Source organism: Delphinus delphis, chromosome 3 (genome assembly GCF_949987515.2).
Source record: "Delphinus delphis chromosome 3, mDelDel1.2, whole genome shotgun sequence".
NCBI classification, from domain to species: domain Eukaryota; kingdom Metazoa; phylum Chordata; class Mammalia; order Artiodactyla; family Delphinidae; genus Delphinus; species Delphinus delphis.
This window is the reverse complement of record NC_082685.1, coordinates 22031784-22057973: the sequence shown is the minus strand read 5'-3', so window position 1 is coordinate 22057973 and position 26190 is coordinate 22031784. Positions and strand designations below refer to the sequence as shown.

The following is a 26190-nucleotide window of genomic DNA, read 5'->3' as shown; positions in this document are numbered from 1 at the left end:
TTGAGTTTTACTGTTACCTAGATGGCAGATACGCAAAAAATAAATTCATTAAAATATTTCTAAGGTCCTGGTTTTAAAATAGGGAGCACTTTCTCAATGTTCATGTCCTCAGATAGTCATAAAGTTTCCTACTTTAACAAAAGTCACTTGGTTCTCTGTGCGCCAATGAACTTGAATGTTAAATTTACAAGTTCATGCTAATGTGTTCTCTGCTAAATTTGGGAAATTTTCTTTTTGTGTATCCATTGATATTTCACTATTTATCATGGTGGTGTAAATGCTTGGGTTAGCTTGACCTAATGGCATCCAAATTCATGGAAATGAATGTGGAAATGGGACAATATATTTAAATATCGCAATTAATGGGTTTGATGCTCCTATTTCATTCTTCACACAATCATATTAAAAGTAGGGTTTTTTTTACGTAAGACTTGGTTCTATATATAGTTCAGCCAGAAGTAAAATTATTCCTAAATCACCCTGTCTCTCAACCTAATGCATCAGCTTCAGCCTGTACACATGACAGTCAGACCTTGATTGGCTTTTTTCTCTTCCAACTGGTGGTGTAGACAGCAAACAGGAACCCTGTCTGAGAAGAGTTTGTGTATAGACCCAGAGAAAACTTTTAACATGGCACTGTTGTTTATGTTATGATCAACCAAATTTATTGATCCAGTCATTTATTTATTTGTTCTTACAAAGTCCTGTATTCATCCATCCATCACATTTCCTGAATACTTACCATGCACCAAATACTGAAAGTACAGTAATACGCAAAACAGACATAGCCCACGTAGTCCCAGATTTCATAATTTGGAAAGCACAGCTGGACTAGAGTTACCCTTAGGAAAAATACGTTCAAATATAATTAATCACACAAATATGTGAAATGAATAATAAACATATGATGCTGTAAAAGCAACGAGACCCAGTATTTTCAGGAGGTCAAAGAAAGGCTTTTTTGTGTCAGTGCCATTTGAACTGAGATGGGAAGGACGCATTAACTAAACAATGGCGGTGATGGGGAAAGTAATCACTAGCTATCTGACCTCAGACAGGTTACTTAACCAGTTTATGCATCAGTTTTCTCATCTATCAAATGACAAGGTTAATAGTACCTACTTTATAGGGTCTGGTGAGGATTTGGTAAGAGTTTAGGACTATGTTCACTACATGGGCTCTATGTAAATATTACATACTGTTGTTACATGGCATTTTTACCCATAGTTTGCTAAGTTAGAAACATACTGAAGAAAATAAAAATAAATAATCCTGAATGTTGATTTCAGATTTATTCAAAGTAAGATGCAAGTGAAAAATAAAACTTTCCATACAAAAAGTCACAATTCAGGTAGGGAGACAACATGGAAAATGTTGAAAGCGATGAAAATGATGATGTGAACTGCATACAATAGATGCATTATGAAATGACACCGAGGAAAACTGGAAATCAATGAAGTTGTGTTAATTGCTATTTTTTCTGGAAAGGGAAGATGGATGCTTGCAATAAACTTAAATGAAAGATTTTTAAAAATGGTGCCCTGGGAACAGAGAGGCACAAAAGCATGCTCATAATTTTGTGGCTTGGGCTGAAGCATTTCTCAAATGTCCTTGAAAGTTTCCAAAGACAGTCTTTCCTCAGGAAAGTATTTCTCCTGTGAGTAAATAATGTTCTTGCCTAGAAATGAAATGCAGTAATATATTACATTGCAAGTGAACTGTTAGCAAGACTGGCAGCAGAAGTTCAGAAACAAATGCTACATTGCAATCTAGAGTTTGAGGCTCTGTATCTGAACTTCCATAACTTCTAAAGGGATGCCCTTTGTATGAAATCAAAATAGTCCAGAGAAGAATTTTGACTTCTCTTTACTTAACTATTAGAAGGATTTATTTGGAATTATTATTGTGTCATGCATGTTCCGCCTTAAATTTTCTGTGGTTGAGTTGCACAATTGATAAGCTAAGGTTTCTTTTCACCATAAAAAGGCTCCTTTTAAGGAGTCCTATAATAATGACATTTAAAGTACTTGCTTGCTTTTGAAGAAAGCTTCATGCTTGGGCTTCCCTGGTGGTGCAGTGGTTGAGAGTCCGCCTGCCGATGCAGGGGACACAGGGTCGTGCCCCGGTCCGGGAAGATCCCACATGCCGTGGAGCGGCTGGGCCCGTGAGCCATGGCTGCTGAGCCTGCGCATCCGGAGCCTGTGCTCCGCAACAGGAGAGGCCACAGCAGTGAGAGGCCCACGTACCGAAAAAAAAAAAAAAGAAAGCTTCATGCTTTCCAAAGTGCTTTATAAACGCATTTCTATGAGGCAGGTGGAACATGTCCTGTCAACAGTATTTTACAGAAAAGAAAATGGAGGCTGTAAAGGAAAGCTGCTTGGTCAAGGTCATTCAGTGCGTTAGGCGAGTTTTCATCACAGGAGTACTCACAGTTGAGCAGGGAATCCAGCAGGGAAAGTTTAAGGCTTTAGTCTATCTTTACACAAGTATTTTTGCATAAATGAAAAATTTACCCAAAATGAAGTGCATTAGGTGCCTAGTACTGCCTTCTTGTTCCTTAGAGTCTAGTGAGGGATATAGACTGAGCATATTCTATCCCAATGAATATAACTTAGATTATTCTGAGGGTGATCACTTGGGCTTCAGAATCTGAATTCCAGCTTGACCCCTTACGTGAAGGAAATTACTTAATCTTTCAGAGCCTGTTTCTCCATCCCTTAAATGGTAATTTTAATGTTCTCTTATATGTTTATTAACTCATTCACTTAACAAAGCACCTGCTAGATCTCAAGTACTCTGCTAAGAATGGTGAAGCTTTTCTAGGAAGCCAGAAGGCATCCTTCAGTGGATAGCGGAGGTCAAGAGAGGTTAGAGTTAACACTTGAATTTGACAGTGGGAGAAGATGAAAGGTTCACACGGCAAGGAAAAGAGAAAAAGACTATTATACAGGTTAAAGAGCTAGACCTGGATATATTTGGAGTGACAAAATTTCTGAATTTTGATGTACCATACTTCCTGCCTCAGTTCCCACATCTTGGAAATGGGAATAATGATTAAACATGTTTCACAGTATTCATTTGGTAGAGATTAAATGAGGATTAAATAAGCATGGAAAGTGGCATAGGACAAATTTGATAAATTATTATGTATGAAAGTGTGTATAAATAAAATCAATTGCCATGACCCCTCTTCGTACCGAGTGATCACAGCATGCTTTAATTTTCTAGCTGAGTCTGGATATGGATTCGTAACTTTATTCAAACGGTGTATCAGGCACCACTTAACCTTTGGATTGGCTGGAAATTTTTGCTCCTCTGCTCTAATACAATTTAATTTTAATTTTGGTTTTTAAGGTACATGGGTATAAGTAAGAAGAGTGTTAAAGAAATGTATTTCAGATTTTAAATTCAAAAATGTAGAAAAACTTTCTTTTACTATTTTTCATTTTACCTTTGGGTGCACTCATCAGCTACTTTTTCTTCTGCACCCAGGCAAAAGGGATTCTGAAGAAAACACTTTAAAATTTTGATTTCATATATAAGATAGTGGGAGCCTCTGCCTGCTTGATTTACATTTGTGCTCACCTTCCACTTTATGCGGGAGGGGGCATACGAGTAAAGGAAATTTTTATATGATTTCAAGTTATTTAATTCCTGATATTATATTTAGCCATGATAGAGTGTTATGATTTGCCTACAACATCCATCCTTCCTTTTCTTGTACCTTACCTTGTTCAGAGAGGACTTGTGCCTGTTCTGCTCTGAATTTCTCAACCAGTTCAGCTGCTAAAATCACAGGTGAAGCTTAGTTTCTGCTGATTTAATCCACCCAATCGAGATAGAGTTTCTCATTTTATTCAGCAAATATTTACGATGCCTTAAAAAAAGATTTTTAAAAAAATGCATGGTCTTATTTGCTAATGCTGCTGGGAATTAATTAAGTTTTAGGTTCACAGTAAAATTGAGCACAAGGTACAGAGATTTCCCACACATTCCTCTGGTGGGAATGTAATAAATTGGTACAGCCACTGTGGCAAACAGTACGGAGGTCCCTCAAAAGCTAAAAATAGAATTACCATATGATCCAGCAATCCCACTCCTGGGCATATATCCAGACAAAACTATAATTCAAAAAGATACACGCACCCCAATGTTCGCAGCATCATAGAGGCGTTATTTACGATTGCCAAGACGTGGAAACAACCTGAGTGTCCATCAACAGATCAATGGATAAAGAAGATTTTATATATATATATATATAATTTAAATTTATATATTTGCATACATATATATATATAAATACTACTCAGCCATAAAAAAGAATGAAATTAATTTTGCCATTTGCAGCAACATGGATGGACTTGGAGGGCATTATTCTAAGAGAAACAAGTCAGACAGAGAAAGATAAATACTGTATGATATCGCTTATATGTGGAATCTAAGAAATAAAACAAACTGGTGAATATAACATAAAAAAAGCAGACTCACAGATATAGAGAACAAACTAGTAATTGCCAGTGGGGGAGGGGGGAAAGGCAATTTAAGAGTTGGAATTGGGAAGTGGGAAGTACAAACTATTTGGTGTAAAGTAGGCTCCAGGATGTATTATACAACAGGGGGAATATAGCCAATATTTTGTAATAAATGGAAAGTAGTCTTTAAAGTTGTATAAAAATATTTTCTTTTTTAAAAAAGATACTTCTTAGCTGATAGAAGCTTTAGAAGTCTACAGAGGCAGATAATTTTAAAATTGCAGCATATAACTTCTGGAGCCTGGCTGACATTCTCATAGGAAGCCGCATGAAAATTACTTTCAAAGGCATTCATCACCTTAGCTTACAGGAGTCTGTTCCTTCAGTGTGTATTAGTCCATGGTGCATCCTTACTTTGACTTATCTGTGAGGTTCACTTCTCACCCCCAGGAACAAAGCCTGCAGAGGGGCAACTTGTTTGGCTTGGGAGCCTGCCCAATATGAAAAGTTTGCAGGCAAAATCAGAAATCAGAGCTGAGGGTTGCCGACAGCTAACGATTCGGAAAGCAATTTGCATGAGAGCCTTCTGCTTAACAGGAGGCAGCATGTGCTGGGCAATGGTTTACCATCCACTGCCAAGCTGGTTTCTACACCCTGAGTCCTCATTCCATCAAAACATGTGTCCTGAGGGAACGCCCAGCCACCAGCTTGCACTTACCTGACTTAGCATGACCTGCCATCTAGAATTTCAGAGAGCTTTTCATTTATTAACTCACATGAATCTACTTTATCCTGAGGCTCTGGATACTAGTCCCATGCAAACTGATTTAATAACAAACATTTAAGTGCAAATCCAAGGTCATCTAGATAATATTCTTTGACAGCTTATTGCATATGAGGCACTGCACTGTGCACTTTTTATACCATATCGGACTTCATAACAGACCTCTGAAGTGGGTGGTTAAGTTTCCTGCCAAGGGATCCATACACAAGAAACGATAATCAGAAAAGACCAAAGTATTACTTATTACTAGTGAGCTAGCCGCTGTTACTTCATTTTGGAATTCTAATTGAGGCTTTCCTTCTCTCTCTCTCTTGCCCCCAAATCACAGCTGACTAGGTCATGGGACAAGCTTAAGCTAACATGCCTTATTCTGTGAATCATAAGCTGAGCTACTGGGACAGAACCATGTGACACGTTTGTCCCTTTCAAATGTAATAATTCTACCCATTGCTCCATAGATGTTCTGGTTACTGACCAATAACATTAACAATTCCTCTTCCAAGAATAGGATGGAGGGAAAAGGCACTGGATCTCCTATGCCTCCCAAACATGTGAAGGCCAAAGCATGGCGGGAGGAGAAGCATATCTCTTTGTAATATGTTTTATTCCCTGTTTTATAGATGTACCTATGGAAGATTAGAAAGGCTGAGTAACTTGTCCATGTGATGTAGCCCATGCTTTTAACTTTTTTATTATACCACTTACCCTTCTCACCTATCAATTTGCCTTTTATACTGATGTCCTGAGAAACAGACCACTGTATGGTATAGAAATGAACAACCATAAATAAGCTGGAAATGCATTTCTATTTACATTAACTAAGATAGTCACTTGTTTCTTTTAAGTGAGGTCCTCCGCCTTTTTAGGGACCTGAGTAAACTAACGATGTGCTTCCATTGATTAAACAAGAATTCTCCAATATTCCATAGAAGAATCATACATTTCTTTAAGCCCTGTGTATGCTTCTAGGGTTTAGATTCTAAATCAAATAGGTTTCTGTTTTTCATTTTAAAAAAACGAACACAGGATTTCACTTGTAAATTTATTAACTTTTTTTTTTCTGTCTAGCAACAAGCAGTGATTGTTGTTGGGTTGGTGGACATAGTAGAGATAGCCATTCAGAAAATCACAAATTTTAGGAACTCTAGCATTCATGTAGCTCAGAACTGTAAGAAGAGACCAGAGGAAGATCAACATGCTTTAAAGTATATTACAAATCAATATTGAAACAGAGCTTAACATATAATTCATCTGGAAAGAAGCTCAGAACATGATTGCCAGTTATTTAATATTCTGGTCAAAGACAATGGAAGCACTATTAAAGTATGGCATTTTGACTGCCATTGGAAAGGTCAGGTTTCAAACAGCAGTGCACTAGTTGTGCTCAAAATGACTAAAGAATGATGAATAATTAAGTGAAGAGGAAATGGGAGACCTGCATTCTAATCTTGTTTTGGCCACTGATGGGAATCATGTGGACTTTAAGGCCATCACACAGTCATTTACCACCTTGGTTTTCTCACCTGTAAAATGAGGGGGTGACTATAGTTCTTTAATAATCCTTGATGATCTTTAGCGCTATGATTCTAGAAGCATCTTGATTTAATACAGTTTGAGGATTTATGTCTAAACTCTAGCAAGCAGAAAAATGTTCTTTTATTTCTAAAATGGACTTGACATTGCGTTAACAGAGCAAATGAAATCTTTTGAAGATTGTTCAAAGAATCACCAACTTAAAATTCATCGCCATTGTTGGTTTTTATTGTCTGTTTAACTCTTACTAGATCTATAATAGTTTTATTTATTTTCCTTTGCACCTGGACTGGCAGCCTGTGTGGTTGGAGAAACACATCACCACTTATTTTAGATACTTTGTTATCAGAGTCAACTCTGTAATCTTTGCTCTGCCTGTGAATTATTTATTTAATTTGATGTGTTTTTTCCTGGATTTATAGAATTTCCTTTTGTCATGATGCTTCTTTCCATTTATGGGACTGTAAATACAGCTGACTAAACCTCTCTAGTGACCGATACATATCAGGTCTTTTGTGTGAAGGATGCTAGCTAATCTTCTCGTTCATAGGCTGACTACATTTTTATTCATTTGCTTTTTTTCTACTCACCCCTGACAGTAGTATCTGTGGAATAAATAAAATAAGGATACCTACTACTTATTTAACTCGGATCAGAAAACTTGACCTTTTCCTAATTTTTTACATTTGCTAGCTTTGTGGCAATATGCACCCCTATTTTTCTCTGAATCTCAGTTCACCCTCTACATGGGAATAATTATGCCTACCATACAACGTGGTGATCATAAAAGAAATTCTACCCATCTACTACCATATTGGGGAAAAATATTTGGATTGACTTTGACCAGACTTGGAGGCACATGTTTGCAGTGGCCTGTTTGAAAATACTGACTACATGGGGTACAGTGGGATACTCTGAAGGCACCTTACAGAGGTAGATAATATCTCTCCCAGGGCATCAACGCTAAAAGTGAGAAGCATTTTGATTTCTCATCAAGAAAGAAATGTTCTGTGATGTTAATGGTTCTTAACTTTTGGTGATTCATTAAAATCTCCTGGGGAGCTTTTGATAATCTTAAAGCCCAGCCTGTAATTTATACCAATTAAATATGAATTTCTGGGGGTTGGACTGAGGCATTGGTATATTTTAAGGTTTGCAGAATGTAATGGTTAATATTTAAGTGTCAATTCAACTATATGCTGAGATACACAGATATTTTGCTAAACATTATTTCTGGGTGGGTCTGTTCCCAGATGAGATTAGCATTTGAATTGGTAGATGGAGTAAAGCAGATTTCCCTCCCCAGTGTAGGTGGGCCTCATCCAATCTCTTGAGGGCCCCAAAAGAATAAAAAGTCAGAGGAAAGGAGAATTTGCTCTCTCTACCTGAGTGTTTGATCTGATCCCCTGCCCTCTGACTGTGGCTTACGTCAGTTCTGAAAACTACACCCCTGGATTTCCTAGCTTCCAGCTTATATTTCATATACAATATATTTAATATTTAATATGTTTAATATCAATTACATATGTTAAAGCAATTACATATATTACATTATATTTATTATATATCTCCTATTGGTTCTGTTTCTCTGGAGTACCCTGACTACTATGGTGCTTCCAATACACTGTAAATATTGAGAACTACTATATATGTTAAAATACTATGGCTAAGTTCTTACAAAAGTGGATGCTCTGACAGTGTAGTTCTGCTTCTTAAATGGGCAACTCAATGAGGATAAGTAGCAATGTAAATTATTTTTTTCATTTTAAATGGTGGCCAGTCATATATATATATATATATATATATATATATATATATATATATATATATATATAAACACTTTGGGAGGCTATAAGACACTAATTAAAAGAACTTATAGGATATAAGCACTAAAACCACATCGACTCGCCACTCAGTAGAAGGAATTCTAGGCCCAAGATATAGAAACCTCCATACCTGAATCATTGGAAAAGATGTAGAAAAGACACTAAAACTATTGAAATTTTCAGAGATCCCTTGTGACCCTTTTGGAGGTCATGATATCAGGACTCACTGTCTCCTGAGTCTTGTTTTGTAACACAGAGAGGGACCCACAGTTACATAGTAAATTGACACCTGAGACTTGTTTTTTTTTTTCAGCTAGAAGTGGAAAGGAGAAATATCTTTCACTGAAGCAGAGAGTAGAGGTATAAGTGGGGAAGACAAGGTAAAGAAAGAGAAAAGAAAAGAATCCATTTAGAGAAGACTTGCTCTTGGGGCAAGCCCTGGACGTATAGTCATTTATATATCCTATTTCAGGATACATTGCATGCTTTACTGTAAGTAAGCATTTAATGATTTGTCTTCCACATACTTTGTTTCATTAAAGAGATTCACTTCTGCTGGCATTTTGTTTCATGGGATCCCAGGCCCTTAGCATAGTCGCTTAGTAAAGTATTTGTGGAATGAATCAGTCAATATGTCCTCAAACTCAGTACCCTTCTCAAATCAGTTACCTGCTTTATACCATAACTGAGATGATATTATCATAGTGTTAGGACTCAAAGGGAAATATGATCTCGATTTTAGGGTGAGCGGCGAAGCTGCCGAGCGCCCGCGTCGCTGCCGCGGTCGGAAGACAGACGCCCCCCAAAGCCCCTCGCCTGGCTCGGAGCAACGGAGCCGGCAGCCCAGCACTCCGGTGAGTGGCGCCTCCTCCCCAGCCCTAGACCCCCGCTGGGGACCGGCCGGCCGGGCTCTTTTGTGCAGCGCACCGGGGGTGCTCTGCGCCCCCTCCGCGCGCCCGGGTCCGGTCCGCGGGACCCCGTGGCTGCGGTGCCCGCGGTGCGATCGGTCTTTGTTTCCACCGGGGCCCGCGGCTCGGCTGGGCTCGGCTCGAAGCCTGGCAGGCAGCGCCGGGAAGGGGGAGGGGGAGGTGGACGAGAAGGGAGCGCGGGGAGGGGGGGTTCCCGGGTTTCCTGGCCGCCCCGCGGCTCCCCCGACTCGGGGGCGAGGTACGCACCCAGCGCTGCCGCGCGCCCCCTCCTCCTTCCCCCTCCCTCCGTCTTTGGATTTAAAACTGCAATTTGCTCTCCAGCTTGCTGAGTGTGTGGCGGGGATGGGTGAAGGGGGGACCGTGGGACCGGAGAACAAGGCTGGATTTTAGGAACGGCCCTGGAAAAGGGGGAGACTGCGGAGGGAGGAGCCCCTCCCCTTCAACCCCCAAATCCCAAGGTTCTGCTGGTGCTCTGGGAGTTGAGAGGCGGGGACCTAATGACCCGGAGCGGGTGTGGGGCGGAGGAGGGATTTGGGGGCAGCCAGGGCCGTAGGGGTTGGGCCGCGTGCCCGGTTACCTGGTGAACAAAGTCGGCTCACTTTTGCATAAATAAATAAATAATCGCCTATCAATGCGTTTCCTCTGAGGCTCTGATTGAATCGGCCCCCTCTTCCCCAGGGGGTGGGGTGCTGAGTGACAGCTGTCAGCCCCCTGGGCCGGTAGCTGGGGGTGAATTGCAGAATCCCTCTGCTTTCTGGCCAAGGGCACATTCCCCTGCTGGGTCCTGGTCCCCAGGCAGAGCCAGAGGGGCAGAGGGCTGGCTCTGAGTCTAGGAAATAACCTTGTTTCCTGTTCTACAGGAAAAGGGACAGCAACCCAGAGTTTGGGGGCTGGGGATGAAGACTGATGGGAGCTGGAGGGGTTCCCCAGCAGCCTGACCCCCCAGCCTCCTGCCAGGCGAAGGGGCCAGCTGAGGGAGGAAGGATGTGGGCCTTGCTGGCCGGAGGCGGGAGCTGGGGCCGTCCCTGAGACGGGCAGCGGGCACTGAGAGGGAGAAGGGAGAGAGAGAGAAGCGGGGGCGGGAATTCTCTACCGCAGACCCTGGGGGCCAGGGCCAGATGTGGAGGGGTGGGGAGTCCCCCCTCCCTCCTAGCTTGGGGGCCCTGGGGCTGGGCGGGGCTGAGCCTGGTGCCCTCCGTTCTGCACCAGTGGCTGACTGGCAGGGCCAGCTGAATTTGGGCCCAGGCGTCACCCTGGGAGGTAGGGCCAGGCTGCACCAGCCTGGCCCCTGAGCACAAGGAGGGACCCTTGGGGGGCCTGTGCCTGTCTGGCTGGGCAGGCGTTTCCCGCCGGACCAGTTGGTGTCAGGTGGGACTTGGCCCCAGTTCCCTGGGCAGAGCTCAGGGTGTGAGGACAAGTTTGCCTCCGGGTCAGGGTGGCCACATTTCGTCCGCTGCTGCCGCCGGCGGGGCGGGGGCATGCGCCCGGGCCTGGGCAGAGTCCTGCCAGGAGCATTTGGGGTGTTTCTATTGTTGGCTTGTTCCTGTTCCGTGTGGTCCGGTGTGTGTAGCTGTGTGAGCTGGGGCTGTAGGTGACAGATTACCAGTTGGTCCGTCCCCCACCCACACACAGCCCCCACCCCTGCCGCCTGGAGGGGCAGGCTGGGTTGTGGTGGTGAGCTGCAGGGGGACCCCCCAGGTGGCATGTGCCTGCAGCTTGCCATCTCCCTCCTTTGAGCAGATGTATATTTTTATAGTAATGAAAAATCAAACTGGATAGTAAGTTGAATTCATTTTTTTCTTCTGCTGTGTCAATAGTTGGAATAACCTCTAGAGACTAGTGAACTTCTTGCCCCAGAGCTCCTACCCTCCAGAGGTTGCAAAGATCAGTGAGGGCATGAGCTTTGGGGGACCAGTTCAAACCAGTGACTCTTGTCCCTCTTGGTCTGGCATTGGGGCAGGTGCCCAGGTGGGCGGGCATTGCCCCCTGCCCAGGCATTCCCCCCACACCCCACCCCACCCCAGGTGTAGTCTGTCCTCTCAGCCACCTCCTTGGTCAGTGCCTAAGCTGTGCCCAAGCCCTCAGGGACCTTCTCCTGGTGGGCTCTCTCCCCCTGCCTGGGCTCCCGGCCCACGTGTTGATATTTATTTTCTGCAGTAAAATCCATTTTTAATGCCGTTACTATTGAAATAATATAGAGAGAAACAAATGTGATGTGTTTAAGTTGCCCTCTGTGAGTTTTTAATGTGATCTATGGCTGAGGTAGTGATGGAAGGAGCTGTTCGGCTTGGAGGAATTTGGTGTCATAAAGAAAAAGAGCTTGCTGTTTATTATGGTTGCTGGGCTGGGGGGTCTGGAACAGGGTCGTGGGGGCAGGGAGCCCCAGCACCCCCAGGTGCTGTGGATGGACAGGGTTGCTTCTCGGTTTGAAGGTGCGTGGGTTCCAGGATTGTTTTGCATTGCTCCCCAGCCCTTGATGGGGCCTTTGGTGAGGGGGCTTGGGAGCTGGGGGGCTTTGTCCCCTCCCATTCCACCTGGTTAGATTGGGGCAGGGAGGCTTATGGAACCCCCTGCTGAGCTAAGTGGAGGTGTACTGTAGGGAGGATGGATTTGGATTCTACAGGAGATTAAGAGACAGAGACGGGATCTTTACCTGCTTGGTGTGGCTGTGCTGGAGGCTTGCGGGGCAAACTGTCCCTGGCAGAAGACCTTTTTTTTTTAGGGGGCGCTGATCTGGACCGGCAGAGCCCCAGAGGGACATTGCTTGTTCTCAATCAGCCTGGAGCGCTGGCTCGAGCCACTGCCTCCTCTTGCCTCTGTTCCCCATTGGACAGGGGCTTCCTCCAGGCAAACCTGATCCCCCTCACTTCCCCTCTTCTCTGCTCTGCCCCACCCCAAGTCAACTTATTTTTTTTTGGTTTGTGGAATACAGAGCTCTGTGCCTCAGGCCAGCCACCCAAGACCACAGGGTGCCATGCCTTCATACCAGATGCCCAGGCACTTCTGGTGTGATTAGTGAGGTCAAGCAGACTCACCATTATGGGATGGAGCCCAGCTCTGCCTCTGGGTCCCCTGGGTCTCTTGGGACAGAGCCGGGGAGGGGGAAGCCAGGATGGGTGGAGCTGGGAACTGAAGGGGGGGAGCAACAGTAACATTGTTGCTAATGTCAGCAGATGGGCCCCCCAGGGAGAGAGCAGGGGGAGGTGGGGAGGAAAGAGACCCAGAGAGCCCAACTTGAGGTGGAAAGAGGAAAAGATGGTGACAGAAGCCAGTGATGAGGGGGTGAGAGAGAAAACGGTCAAGGAGAAGAGCCAGGATCACAGCCCCTGGAGATGGCATCCAGGGGACCAAGAAGGCCTAGGCATGTGCCACTCCCCACCCCACAGCCCAAAATGAGCGGGCACTGAGAGGGGTCACTTGACTAATGCTCCTGCCCCAGGGCAGTGTCTCCCCACTCCCCAAATGTCTGGGAACAGAGCCGACCTCTTCTTTGGACCTGGGGGCGGAGCCTGAGGCAGGTACAGCAGCCCACAGGTTGTGGGCGCTCTGTCAGGAGGCACCGGACTTTTAAAAGCGGGGAACATTAGGACTGTTAGAGACACCAGGGGTGTCATCCAGTTGGATCCCCCCCACCTTGTTTGCCAGGAGGAAATCCAGTCTAGAGGGGCCCCCTCCCCTTGCTTGCCTGGGACCTAGGCTCTTTCCGTCCACCTCTGTATAGTTAGAGAGCTGGAACAGCTGCGGGGGGACTCCTGGGTGCGGAGGGGGCCAGAGCCTGGGGAGAGGAGCAGGCGGGCACCCTTGTGGCCAGAGCCCCCCCAGGGGAGGGGGAGGCGCCGCTGCCAGGAGAGAGGGAGGGAGGGGAGAGAAGAGGGGAAACAGTGAGTTAGGCTTCCAAGAGCTGAGGATGAGAGAGCCAGAGCTGGGAGGGAGAGGGCAGGGAGGGCTGCTCAGAAGTGAGGAGAGGGAGGGGGCCCAGCCAGGGGCAAGGAGAGCTCTAGAGGGAGGGAGCCAGCCCCTGACCCTGGCCCAGCGGTAGGGCTGTGCAGGGCTGTGCAGCCAACATGGACTTTGCCCGTGGCAGGTCAGGAAGGAGCCAGATTCTGCCCCTGCGGCGTCCTTTTCATTCCCTATTCCTCATTTATGATCCCACCCCAGGGTCTCAGGAAGAATGACTGACTGTGTCATCCCATCCCTTCCTCAGTTTCCCCATCTATTGTGGGATTTGGACTGTGAGCTCTTCTTAGGGAGGAACAGAGCCTCCTGGGAAGTGTTGGGGGGTACTTTCTCCAGCTGCTGGCTTTGTGCCGGGGGCCCTGCTGGAGGCTGCCACCAGTCAGTGTAGGGTGCAGGTCTCCGCGGTAGGGCTCCTCTCGAGCCCTCAGAGTTGCTGGGCCAGGGAGTGGCGGTGGTGGGCCACGAGTGCTGGGGTGCAGTGTGTGTGTGTGTGTGTGTGGTGCCGGGCTGGCAATGGTAGGTGGACTGCCTGGGGCCTCTCAGGATGGCCAGGGCGTAGACAGGGCCACGAACTCCAGATGTCCAGAGCCAACCTCCATTTGGGGAGGGAGGAGACACCCTTGTGATCCACCCCCCTCCGCCTTATCCCTGTGGGTCAGAGGCTCTGGGGCAGCGGGGGGGTAGGAATGGTCCCTGTGGGAGCTGGTGAGAACTGCCTATGGGGCCCCTCATGTCTGGAGCTGGGACCAGCACTGGAGGGATCCCCAGGGACTGCCTGGGAGGGAGGAGGGAAGGAGCCCCCCTCCCACCCATCTGACAGGAAGCTATGGCTTCGTCCAAGGCCTGGCATCCCCCAGCCCTTCCCTCCTGGATCCCCAGCATCTCTTCCATTGGTGAGGGGATGAGGGAGGTGGGCACTGAAGCTTCCTCTCCTACAGGGCCTGGCTTTGAGGGGAACGGTGAAGTGAAGGCATAGTGAGGCCCCCTGCCTCCCCCTACGTGCGCACACACAGACTGAGCTGCAGTGAGGCCCTGCTCTCTCCTCTCTCTGCTCTGGGGTCCTTGGCTTGGGAGCCCAGGAGAGGGGCCACTTCTGCAGCTGGCTGGCCCCGAACTCCCAGCTCAGCCAGCTGCTATTGAAGCTTCCAGAAGCTGCAGCTCTGCACCCCCTCCCCGCCCCCTGAGCCAGGAGAGGCCTTTGCTGACCTGGGGGAGGGTGTCTTGGTGAGCGAGTGGGCACCCTTAGAAGGACTAGCACAGACAACCAGACAGGTGGGTGGCGGAGCAGATGGACAGAGACACCCACGCACAGGCAGACGGAGAGAGACAGACAGATGGACCAGGACTGGGAGAGACGGACATACAGAGGTGCTGGCAGAGACAGGAGTCAGAAAAATGGAAGGGCCTGGGGAGAGAGTAACAGACAGGCAGAGACAGAGACTTGGAGACAGGGAGATCCAAGGGGGGAGACAAGGTGACTGAGATGGGAGAAGGAGAGATACGGGGGAGAGAGGGAGGGGCAGGAAGAGATAAAGAAAGGGGGAAACCCAGACCGAGAGAAAGAGAGAGGAGAGACTGAAGGCTACAAACCACAGACAAGGATTTGGTGAGAATCTGGAAGGTGTTTTCTCCTGCTTCCCTCCCCAAACCCCCAGGCCAGCCAAGTCTCCATTCCTTCCACCCCCGGCTCAGTTTCCAGCTGCTAAAGAGGTCAGGGAGAAAGAGAGAGAGGAAGACACACACACACACACACACACACACACACACACTCCCCCCAGATCCCAGAGACCCCTTTCCCCTGATCTCTTTGTAGGGGGAGGGAGTTGCGGAGGGTGCCTCTCCTAGCCCTGACCCCTACTCGCAAATGTACATACCCCTTGTCTCAGAAAATATCCCAGAATACTTCCCACCCACTCCCCACTCACACTCACTGTGTGTCTCCTTGTGTAAGTGCACCCCCCCATACTCACGCCTGTCCACAGGGGCCTGGCCTCACACACACTCACAAATACACATTTTGTGGCATACATGTCTCTGCTCTCACACTCATCTTGAATCTCACAAACATAACCGGTGAACCTGTCCCTATGCTTTCTTACCCATACAGGCAGTGACACACAGGCCTCATCGTGGCTTCTCAGAACATGTTGATACACACACATACACAGTCACACTCTCACACAACAGTGGCAGACACCCCAGAGCAGAGAGAGGACTCTTTCTCTCTGGAGGAGAAGATCAGGGTTCCCAGGGAGCCATGGTGGGGGGGTATGCCCCCCACTCTGACCTAGCTGGCAGGGCAGGGAGGCAGGAGACACTTTCAGCGGGTGGCAGCCTTCCTGCAGGGCCTGGCCTGGACACAGAGAAACTGGCTGGTGTGAAAGAGCTGAGAGCTGGTGAGAGTGGGTATGCACGTGTACAAACATGTGCGCGTATGTACAGGTATAAGGGATGGTGAGTGTCTGTTACAATGTGTATGAGAGAGACTGAGTGCATATGAGGTGGGATATGGTGGTGACAGGGAGATCCACTCCCCAAGGTGTGTGGAGGGTGTGGGTGTGGGTGTGACAGCTACTTGTCGGGTATGTCTATGTGGAGGCATGTATATGTGACAGGTGCATGTGGCTGTACCTGGCTTTGCAGTGTGCGGGTGTGTGTCATGGGCGTACACATGTGAAGGACTGGGACTCTGGGGCTGAGGGGCATGTGTACCAGGGTGCAGTGTTCTGCAGATGTGAAGGTGTGGGAGATGTTTGCGTGTGAGTGTAGTGTAGGCAGGGTGCATGGATGAGGGGGTAGCTGTGTGAGGCTGTGAGCTCGTAGCCTGGGTTGGAGGGCTGTTTTCCAAGGCAAGGATGCTGCGTGAACAGAGGCCACCGGCATGAACACATGAGAAGGGGCTCCAAGGCACACAGTTGGGCGCTGACCCACACGACGTACGAGGACAGACAAACCCGCCCCTGTCCTCCCTCTTGGTCTCTCCTGGCGTCAGTGGTTTTCAAAGGAGCCTCCACGAGGACTGTTTGCTGTGCAGTTCCCCCCACCCCCCAGCCCGTGCCTCTTCAAACACAGGGATGCCCCCCAGGCAGCTTTGTGGAGGCTCCTGCCTCGACCATCTGAAGGCAGATGGGTGGGCTGGGATCTGCTGCCGCCCCCCCAGGGAGCGAGGAGGCGGCACTGCTCCTTCGGCCTGGGCACAGGAAGAGACAGATGGACTGCCTGTCTCGACACCCGGACGTGGGGTCTGGGGGTGGGCGGGCACCACCGGCAGAGGGGCTCTAGCGGGCAGCCCCCAGGTGGGCCCCTGAGCAGAGGCCAGGACTCTGCCCTTCACCTCCTCAGAGGGGCACCCGCCCTCACCCCACAGCCCCATCACCTGTCTGGGCACAGGGGCCCAACTCCAGCCCCTTGTACCTCCTAAATACACAACCACTTCCCCACTCACAGCTCCAGCACCCCCAAACACACAACCACCACATGCCTACCCACCCAAACACATATTACAGCTCTAGTACTTAACCAAAACCCAGATGTTTATGACCCCCAATATACCCCCAGACACCCCAACACACACACAAGGCTTCTACCACATCCTGAAACAGATCAACTCTTCCTCCAATCCCAGCACCTCCCCAGATACACCCAGGACCCTACTGTAGCCCTAATACCTTCCACACACTCAGGTTCTCAGAGTCCCAGCACCTAACCAGACACCCACAGGCTCTCCCGACGGCCCCAGCGTTTCCCTCCGCTGCAGCTCATCATGTCCCCAGACACACCGATACAGCCCCCTACACCTTTCCAAACTCTCCCCGTGACTTACACGTACACACACCGCCTCAACACCCACGCAGAGGAGGACACCCCTGTAGCCACACCATTTACCTCAAACACACAGACACGGTGCATCTTTGAACAGTAATGTCCCCTCAGCTTCTCGTACCTTCCAGGCCGTGCACGTGCATGTGCATCCCGCACACGCACACACACCCCCCAGATCCCAGCACCTCCGCAAACAAGCAGTCCTCTGTGTGTTCCCCAGCAAGCTGCAGCTCCAGTACTTTCCTCAGCCATCCAAGGGCCCAGGGACAGCCCCACCCCTCTCCAAACACCAGTCCCGCACTCATACACAAACACACAGGGCCCCAGCCCAGTCACCCCTCAGAGCAGCTCCGCCCTGCGCCCACACCTCACCCTGCAGCCGCACTCCCACCATCACACGTTCCAGCACAGCCTCCCTCCTCAGCGCTCTCCATCACCGCTCCCCCACCCCACCTTGTCCTCCCCAGCCTCCCTCCCCCAAACTCCCCCCAGATAGCCTCAGCCTTGCAGACACACTGGCCCACTCTTCCGTGCTCTCTCTCATTCTCGGCTGCCTGGTCCTCCCCCACTTCCCAGAGCCTCCTCTGCCTGGGGAGGCATCTCCACCCCCCCTTATTGCCCCAGGCCTTCCATTCCTGGACAGTGAGGCTGTACATCTGGTTCAAAGCTGCCCCACCCAAGACCCTGTGCTCTGGCACCCTGGCCTGGGCTTTGGGGGTTTGGGGCCTCTTTGGGGGCTCTTGGCACCTGGTCATCCTGGTGTGGCAGCCAAGAACTCTGAGTACCCAGCCATGCCCTGACTCTGTCGTGTATGGGTGGGGGGGGGGTCTGGGCAGGGGGATTTACCCCCAACCTGCAGTTTCTCAGGTGCTTGCCAAATCCCCCTCTTCTTGGGCTCACCTGAGGGGGACATTGGGCCTGGAGCTTCAGGAAAAAAGATGGAGAAGGTGCTGGCTTGACATGCTTCCCCTCCCACCCCACCCCCAGATCCGGGCTTGGGGCTTGGTCTCCCTGGGAGTCAGTTCCAACAGTGAAGGTTACTTTACTAGATGCATGATTTTAAATGGAATCTGCACCATCTGTTCCACCCCCTAATTACAGATGCACAGAATCCGCCTCAGAGGGCAGCATGAGGGGAGTGATTTAGAGGCTGAGCTGCTTCTGCCTGCATTAGGGCTGGGGAGACTGGGGGGGGCCTCTGGGTATTGCTCACAGCCCCCCAATCCCATCTCTTTCCCAGGGGCCCCTCGTGCCTCTTCTCTTGTTGGGGGAAAGGCTCCTAGAAAGGTGCCCCGACCCCCTAGAGCTGAAAGAGGAAGCAACTGCAATGCTGAGAGAGGGGTCCCTGAGAGATCGCCTGTGTCCCAGGCCCCAAGTCTGGGGAGGCAGGCTCCATTAGAGCCTTAAAAAATTCAGTGGATCGATCTCTTGCCTGCTTCTTGTGCCCTGGGGAGCCACAGGCGCTGGCCTGGCCCAGCTGTCTGCCCACCCCAGGGGCAGCAAGGATTAGTGAGGTTAGGGAGGGGGCGGTTAGAGCAGAGGTGGGGACATCCAGGTTTTGGCAGCAGAGGATGTGGCCAGGCACGCCAGGACCCACCAGGTGTGTTTGCACGTATGTGCCGGTCCTCCTTGGCACATCTGGCAGGCCCGACCCCAGCTTGAGCCTTGCCCTGTGGGGCTGGACGGGCACCAGGGGCCGGAGGGGATGGACCAGGGCCTGGGCCTCAGAGGGTTCCGAGGGACACCCCGAGGATGGGTCTACCTTTGCCCGTGGCTCCAAGGACCTGGGGCCCCGGCCAACTCGCTGGTGGTGGTGGCGGCCGCGGGCACGCTGTGGTAGAAGCTGGAGCATTCACTGTGGGGAGAAGGGGAGAGAGGCCGGGCTACAGGAATTTTAGATTGCTGCAGGCAGGAGGGTCTCTGGAACCCTGTGGAGCGGGCAGTCATGCAGAAGTAATCCTATCGCCGCCTGCCTGCATGGAGGAGAGGAGAGGAGAGGGGGCTGGGAGGGGAAGGATGGCGCAGCCGCCCCTTTCCCACCTCAGCCCCTGCCCCAGCCAGCTGTGGAGGGAGCCCGGGACCCCAGGGGGCTCCCCCGGGGAGGCACCACCCTTCCACCGCTGCCTGTGCCCCCTGGAGGGGCGGCACCGCAGCTGTTGCTCGGCTAGGAGCTCTGGGTTTTATAAATAATGCAGCTTGGAGGTGGGGGCCCACTCAGCCTTGGGTCACCCACTGTGGCATCATCTCCAGCTGGCAGTCCTGTGGCAGAGCCCCTCTGCCTTCCAGCCTGCTCCTCCTCTTTTGCTATGTGAGTTTGGGCCAGAGGCCCAGCCTGTGTGAGCTGGGCCAGGGCAAAGGAGTGTGGAAGAACCCAGAACCCCCTGTCCTTTTGTACCCCGCCCCCACCAGCCTTCACAGGTTAACTGGCCACTGGCTCAGCAAATCCAGGCTGGGAAGGGATGACCCGCTGTACAGGGGCCTCCCCAGTTCCAGCCCCTCCATTTTGCAGATGGAGTAACCAAGTCCAGAGAGGGCAGGGATGGCCAAGGCCAGCCAGCTGATGAGCAGCTCCTTCCTGTCCCATTCTGCTGTCAGTCAAGGCTCTTCTCAGCCTCAGCTCAGCTAAAGAGCAGGGCCTGGGGGGCGGGGGGGATGTTTGGGAAAGTGGTTGCGGCTGAGACGTTGCCATGGCGATGTTGCAGGATGCCGAGCTGAAGTGGGGGTCTTACAGGGTCTCTGGGGCCCCCAGCTCCACACCCCTGTGGTCTTCTCCTCCCCATCTCCTGTCCCTCACCCAGAGGCCTGTCAGGCAGCTCCGGTGACAGGCTGGGTGGGTGACAGGTGGTGCAGGTGATGGGCTGGGTGGGTGACGAGCTGGGTGGGTGACAGGTGGTGCAGGTGATGGGCTGGGTGGGTGACGAGCTGGGTGGGTGACAGGTGGTGCGGGTGCGAGGCAGGCAGGTGACAAGCTGGGTGGTGACGGGCCCTGCTGATGACAGGCAGGGGGTGTGGTTGGCGGGGATGCTGTCTCCTGGCTGGTGGCCTGTCGCAGCCCCCCACCCTCACGCGTGTGCACATGCACAGACTCTGGGCTCAGAGCTTGGGGCTAAGATACTAATGAGGCTTATTACGTGTGGGGGGGCAGGTGCCCAGGCTCACTAATGAGAGGCCTTTAACGAAGAGGGGAGACAGCTGGGGGGCTTTGAGGAATTTGGCTGGCCCTCCTGGTCTGGAGGATGAGCCAGGTCGGGGCCCCACCTACCCTTCCCCCCGGCCACTTGGCTTTGTGTTAATACTACCCACAGTCATGATAGTTACCATTGTCCAAGCGTTTGCTACACTGGCCGAGCCCTTTACATGCGTTTTCTTATTTCAACTCAGCAGTCGTAGGAGGGAGGCACTATTGCCCATTTTATGGATGAGGAATCTGAGGCTGAGAAGGCAAGGGACTTCACGTAACAAGTTTCTGTTGCAGCTGACATTTTAATCTTAAGTCTTTCTGTCCCCAGAGCCCGTGCTCTTAACCATCCCACCAGTAACACTCAGGTCTTGGCGCAGACCCCGACCTTCTCTCAGGGCCTCAGTTTCACTCTTCTGGAAAATGGATGTGCGGTGGAGGAGTGAGCACCATACGTTCTTCAGCTCTGACTTGGGTGGCTTCAGGGGCTCCTCCAGTTAACTGCCAAAGCCTCACCCCATCTGGCCCAGATTCTAGGTGACACCCCTGGACTGGAGAGAGGGCAGGGCTTAGCACTGAGGGAGCGGAGCTGAAGGGGGGATGCCTGGGGTATCCAGACCACTTCCTGCATTGTGTGGTGGGGAGGCTGAGGCCTGGAGAGGAGCAGCAAGGGCCCAAGGCCACACACCCTGTAAGCTGTAGGGCCCCGTGGGATCCCAGGTCTCCTGGCCTGTTGGAAGGGCGGGGCTGGGAGTGGTGCCAGAGCTGGGAGGTCACCTCCTCCTGGACCCCACCCACCAGCCTAGCTTCTGCCCTGGAGGTTGTGAGCCCCTACATCCTGGGAGGGGGCAGGGGGCTGTTGGCCACCTCTTTAGGGCCATGCCCCTTCCCCGTCAGTCTGGGCCCGTAGTGTCAGTTGATCTCCTCCCTTTGGGACCCATTGGGGTGGAAACTCCCTGGCAACAGCTGATGGATGGGTTAAGGCCTTGACATTGGCCTGGGGCCACAGCATGACCCTGGAGGGACCAGGCTAGGGCTGGGGGGCTTGGAGGGGAATTTAAGGGAGAAGAATTAGGGTCATAAATCTTGAAGCGTCTGGGTTCTCTTCTCCTCGACCTTCATCTCTTACCAAACCTGCTCTCCGGCTGCTCATCCAAGTCTGAGGGTTGAGGGGGGTCCACCTGCCCATTCCCCTCTCCCTCCAACTGATGCCTCCCCCCCCCCGAAATTGCACCCCCTATGGGGAAGAACAAGTTGCAGCCACTGCCGCTGGACAGAATTAAGAACTTGTGTGTCTAGACTACTGGATTTGGCCTCTGATTCATAACAGTAGGCAGGGCAGAGAGCTTCACTGCCTCAGTGTCCCCAGCCTTGGGTTTGAAATCCTCTCCTGGTGCCTGACTGCTCAGTCAGGAAGGAGTGCTAAGACCAAGAGGGATTTCACAGCTGCGGGACACATGGCCCTGTCCTCAGAAGCCCCATTCTGAGATAAGCAGCACAGTCCTGGCCTTGAGAGCCCTCAAACCCAGAGGTGAGGTCTTGAACTCAGGCTGGGTGTGCGCTGAGGCTCAGGTAGGGAGTGGGTGGTGCTGGATGGCTGGTCTGTTTTCTGAAGCAAAGGCCGAGGCTGGGGAGAGGCCAGAAGAAGGGTGGAGGTTTGCCTGGGGGCCTGAGGAGCCGTCTTTGGTTGGGGGTGGGAGCCTGGAAGGGTCTGGCTTTCCCATAGTCCCGGGCAGCTGTAGCCTGAAGTTCTGGGGCCCTCCTAGCTCCCCAGGGAACCCGCTGCTGCCCGGCCCTGGGGACCCAGGTGTCCTGGCGGGTGAGGGCGGGTCTCCGGCAGGCGCCCTGCCAAGCCTCGCAGCCTGCTCACCAGGAATCTTGCTGCTGAGAGATGGAAGATCCAGGTCGGGCCTGCAGCTCATCTCTCCCCTCCGGGAGGAGGAGGGGCCCAAAGATTCCTTCCTGCACCTGCCCTCCCATCTGGGGCTTCGGGGAGAAGGAGCCCTGTGAACGACAGCCTGAGGGCAAGGGGTCTAATCCGGCTGTTGTGCGGGACACAGGAAGGGGGTGTCGTGGGATGGGATTATGGAGGCGAGACCTTGGTGGCCAGGCTAAGAGGGGGGGTCAGCACGGGCTGAGCTGCACTCTAGAAATCCCATGTTTTGGTGGTAACATGGAATGTGTCCATTAGAGACTCTGCTCCAGGCTCCGCCAGTAAGCCGTTGCCCTCTTCAACCTCAGTTTCCCCATCTGTGTGATGAGTTCAGTCTTGTTTAGGAGGGAGTTCCGGTATCATATCCTGGGGCTGGCCTAGCCTACTTTGTTGGGCATCTTCTGGCCTGGGATTCTGGGTCTCAGCAGTGCTTCCTTCCTGAGCACCCTCAGCCAAAGAAAGGAGCAAAATGAGGGGGTCCCCAGAGGCAGGTTTTGGGCGCTGCAAATGAGGGGCCAGGAGCTCCACACGGAAGGGTGGGGTCTTTGCCTGGATCTGACTCCAAGCCCCAGAGGGAAACCAGAAGAGAATGTCAAGGTCCCTCTTCCCTCTCGCCCTGACCCGTGTGGTGGCAGATGTGGGCCATGTGCCCAGTCCCTGGTCCCAGGGGGTATCAGGACTATTCTGCCCACTGACAGAGGAGCAGGGCTTGGGTTCAAGAATGTGGCCCAGGGCTTAGAGTCCCCTGGGGTTAAGGAGCCAGGAGGCCAATCTTAGGGTGGCAGAGCCAAGTAAACGCCCATGGGTAACAGGGTTCATTTATATTTGGTGTTGCCAGGAGTTGTGGTCTAAGGCAAGTCCTGGTGACACCCAAAAAAATAAAAAAAGAAAAAAAATGCTGATTTTATAAAGACTGCTTTCTTCCATAGTTGACAAACTTATGATGGTACCGATGGTTGGATACTACTCTTAGAGATGAAAAAGGTCTTAAGGAATCTTCCATATTCCATTCACCAATCTGTGTTCTTGTTCAAAGCAAAATTAATTCCTTTCAAAATTAACGTATTAGCTTAATAATAATTTTTAATCTTAAAATAATCTATCTGTGAGAATGGGAATTTTGGGTAGGAAAAAGTGACAGAAGATGGGACAAAAAGAGAATTCATAGAAACACAAAACAGAATTTTTTAAATGGTGGGTACAAACTTCTGTTTCCAACTATATCAGTTTACCTTAGGAAAACATACTAGAAAGGCCAGATAAATCATAAGCAACATTTGACTGTGAGCCTTAGAAAGCTACTGAGGTAGCCATGACCTAGAAAAGTAAAATAGAGAAAGAAACTCACTGAAGTGAGAACAATATTCTGCACATGCGTTTCTAGCCCAGTCATTTAGAAACTACTGATGAAGAGCAAAAGTCTGAGAAAGCAAACGTGGCTCCTAAGAGGTAGAAAAGCCAGTAGAACGTAGGACAATGTCATAGGACTAAGGAAACCAGAGTTGGAATTGAGAAATAACAAGGCAGCTAGAATTTTAAGGACCAAAATCACAGAGAGTAAAGATTCAGAGAACGGAGCTGCATTCAGCAACAGTGTTCCCTTGCAGTATTTTCCATGTATAAAAGGTAGACAAGACAAGATGCTAAGAAGTCAAACAAAAGCTAACTGAAGTCAAAGCAAAGACTTAGTTGGCTCATAATGCTGAAGAGACAAAATTGGGGTTCAGAACCTATGAAAGATTTGTGGCCCAATGGAAAACTAATGATACGAATTAGGACACTGGAAGTCTCTACATATGTGTGTGTGTGTGTGTGTGTGTCTGTCTGTCTGTCTGTCTGTCTGTGTGTCTGTGTGTTAGGAAGGTTGATGCAACATCTACACTGAACCTTATAAAGAAGGAAAATGAGTATGAAGTTGGTCCAGGTGACTGAGGTGATCTTCCCCTACCTAAGAATAGGAAATTCTCTCCTCAAGAAAATACAGTTGACCCTGGAACAATGTAGTATTTAGAGCCGCTGATTCCCTGTGCAGTCAAAAATCCACATACAACTTTATGGTCGGCCCTTCTTATCTGTGGTTCTGAATCTGAGGATTCAACCAACCACAGCTCATGTAGTACTGTATTACTTATTGAAAAAAAAATCCATGTATAAGTGGATCTGTGCAGTTCAAACCCAGGTTGTCCAAAGGGCAACTGTAATGTCATTCAGATTCTCTACAACTTGTCATATCCCAAGTCTGGTATTCACTGAAGAACCACCAAGACTACCAAGAAAAGGAGAATTAGAATAAAAAACAAAACAGAATCAGAATCATAGATGACCTAAACATTAAATTTCATACATATTTTGGTAAATATTATCAAGGTCAAGAAAATAGATGACAAGGTGAAGAATTTAACTTGACAACTAGAAACTAGAAACTGATTGAAGTTGAACTGATAGAGTTAAAAATTATACGAAATTTAAAACTCGGTAGTGGATTGGACACAGGTAAAGAGAGGTAAGTGAACTGGAAGATAGAGTAGTAACAATATAAAGACTAAAGCACGGGAAACGAAAAGAATAAAAAGTACACATAAGCGCATTTGAGACATATGGGCCACAGTAAACATTTTTATCATATGTGTAAACTGGAGTCCAAAGAAAAAAGGAGAGAGAGATTGGGATGAAAACAATATTTCAGAAATATTAACAGCTGAGAGTTCTCTAAAACTAAAAGGAATATATGGAGCCTTAAATTCAACAAGCACTAAAAAAAAAGCAACAAGAACAAATACAAAGAAAACCACACCTAAGATCACCACAGTACAATTCATGAACAGCAAAGAAAAACATGACATCTTAAAAGCAGCCCGACGAAAAAGAGAGAGATTACTTTCAAAGGAACAATAGGATTAAGATTACAGTTTACTTCTCAGCGAAACTGAATGGATACTAGAAAATAATGGAATAACATTTTTAAGTGCTAAAGAAAAGAGCTGCCCATTGGGAATTCTAGAGGCAGAGAAATTGTTGTTTGGAAGGAGAGATGCAATAAGGAAATTTGCAGACAAAATTTAGAAAATATTTTCTCATCAGAACTGACTGAATTAAATTATAAAGGGAGACCTGCAGGCAGAAGGAAGATTATCACAGATGAAAATAAGGACTTTATAAAGAATTATGTATAACAGAAAGGATAAATAAGTGGATAAACCTAAATAAAATCTAACAACACAAAAGGGTAATAATAAAATATATCAAAAATTAGAATGCATTAAAACGAAGAGGAAAATATAGTAAAAGAAATTTAAGATTTCAGCATTGCCTGAGAAGCAGTAAAACAGCTAATAAGTCATGGTACATGTGTAACTGCTACTTATATAAAAATAACAAGCTAATACAAGGCAAAACGGAATTTGAAGAAATCTCAAAGGAAGAAAGAAGAGCAAAAGGAACATAACAAGGTGGGACAAATAGTAAACAAGGAGTAAACGATCTGTAAGAAAATACATTAACTGTAAATACTCAAATGACAAGGATTATTGAAACAAACAAAAAACCTAATTCTATGCCACCTACAAGAGACAAGAGTCAGATTGAAAATGAAAGGATTCAACAATTATGTCATAACAACAATAAGTAAAATTGAAGAAGATTTTTTAATGTTAACATAGATTTGAAAGCAAAAAGTATCACTGGCGATAATGCAGGATAATAAAACCCACTGTTACTTTACAAGGAATATATTATAAATCTAAACTTCAATGCAAT

The 26190-nt window shown here is 49.1% G+C and overlaps 1 protein-coding gene across 1 annotated transcript in view; it reads left to right on the top strand.

The window, feature by feature from the left end:
• LOC132423046 (metabotropic glutamate receptor 7-like) overlaps window positions 1–26190 on the top strand; it is a 98953-nt gene that overhangs the window by 63846 nt on the left and 8917 nt on the right. The window contains exon 6 of the mRNA XM_060008358.1: window positions 9358–9469. The gene's annotated coding sequence lies outside the window, so the exon portion shown is untranslated. The remainder of the gene's footprint in view (window positions 1–9357; window positions 9470–26190) is intronic.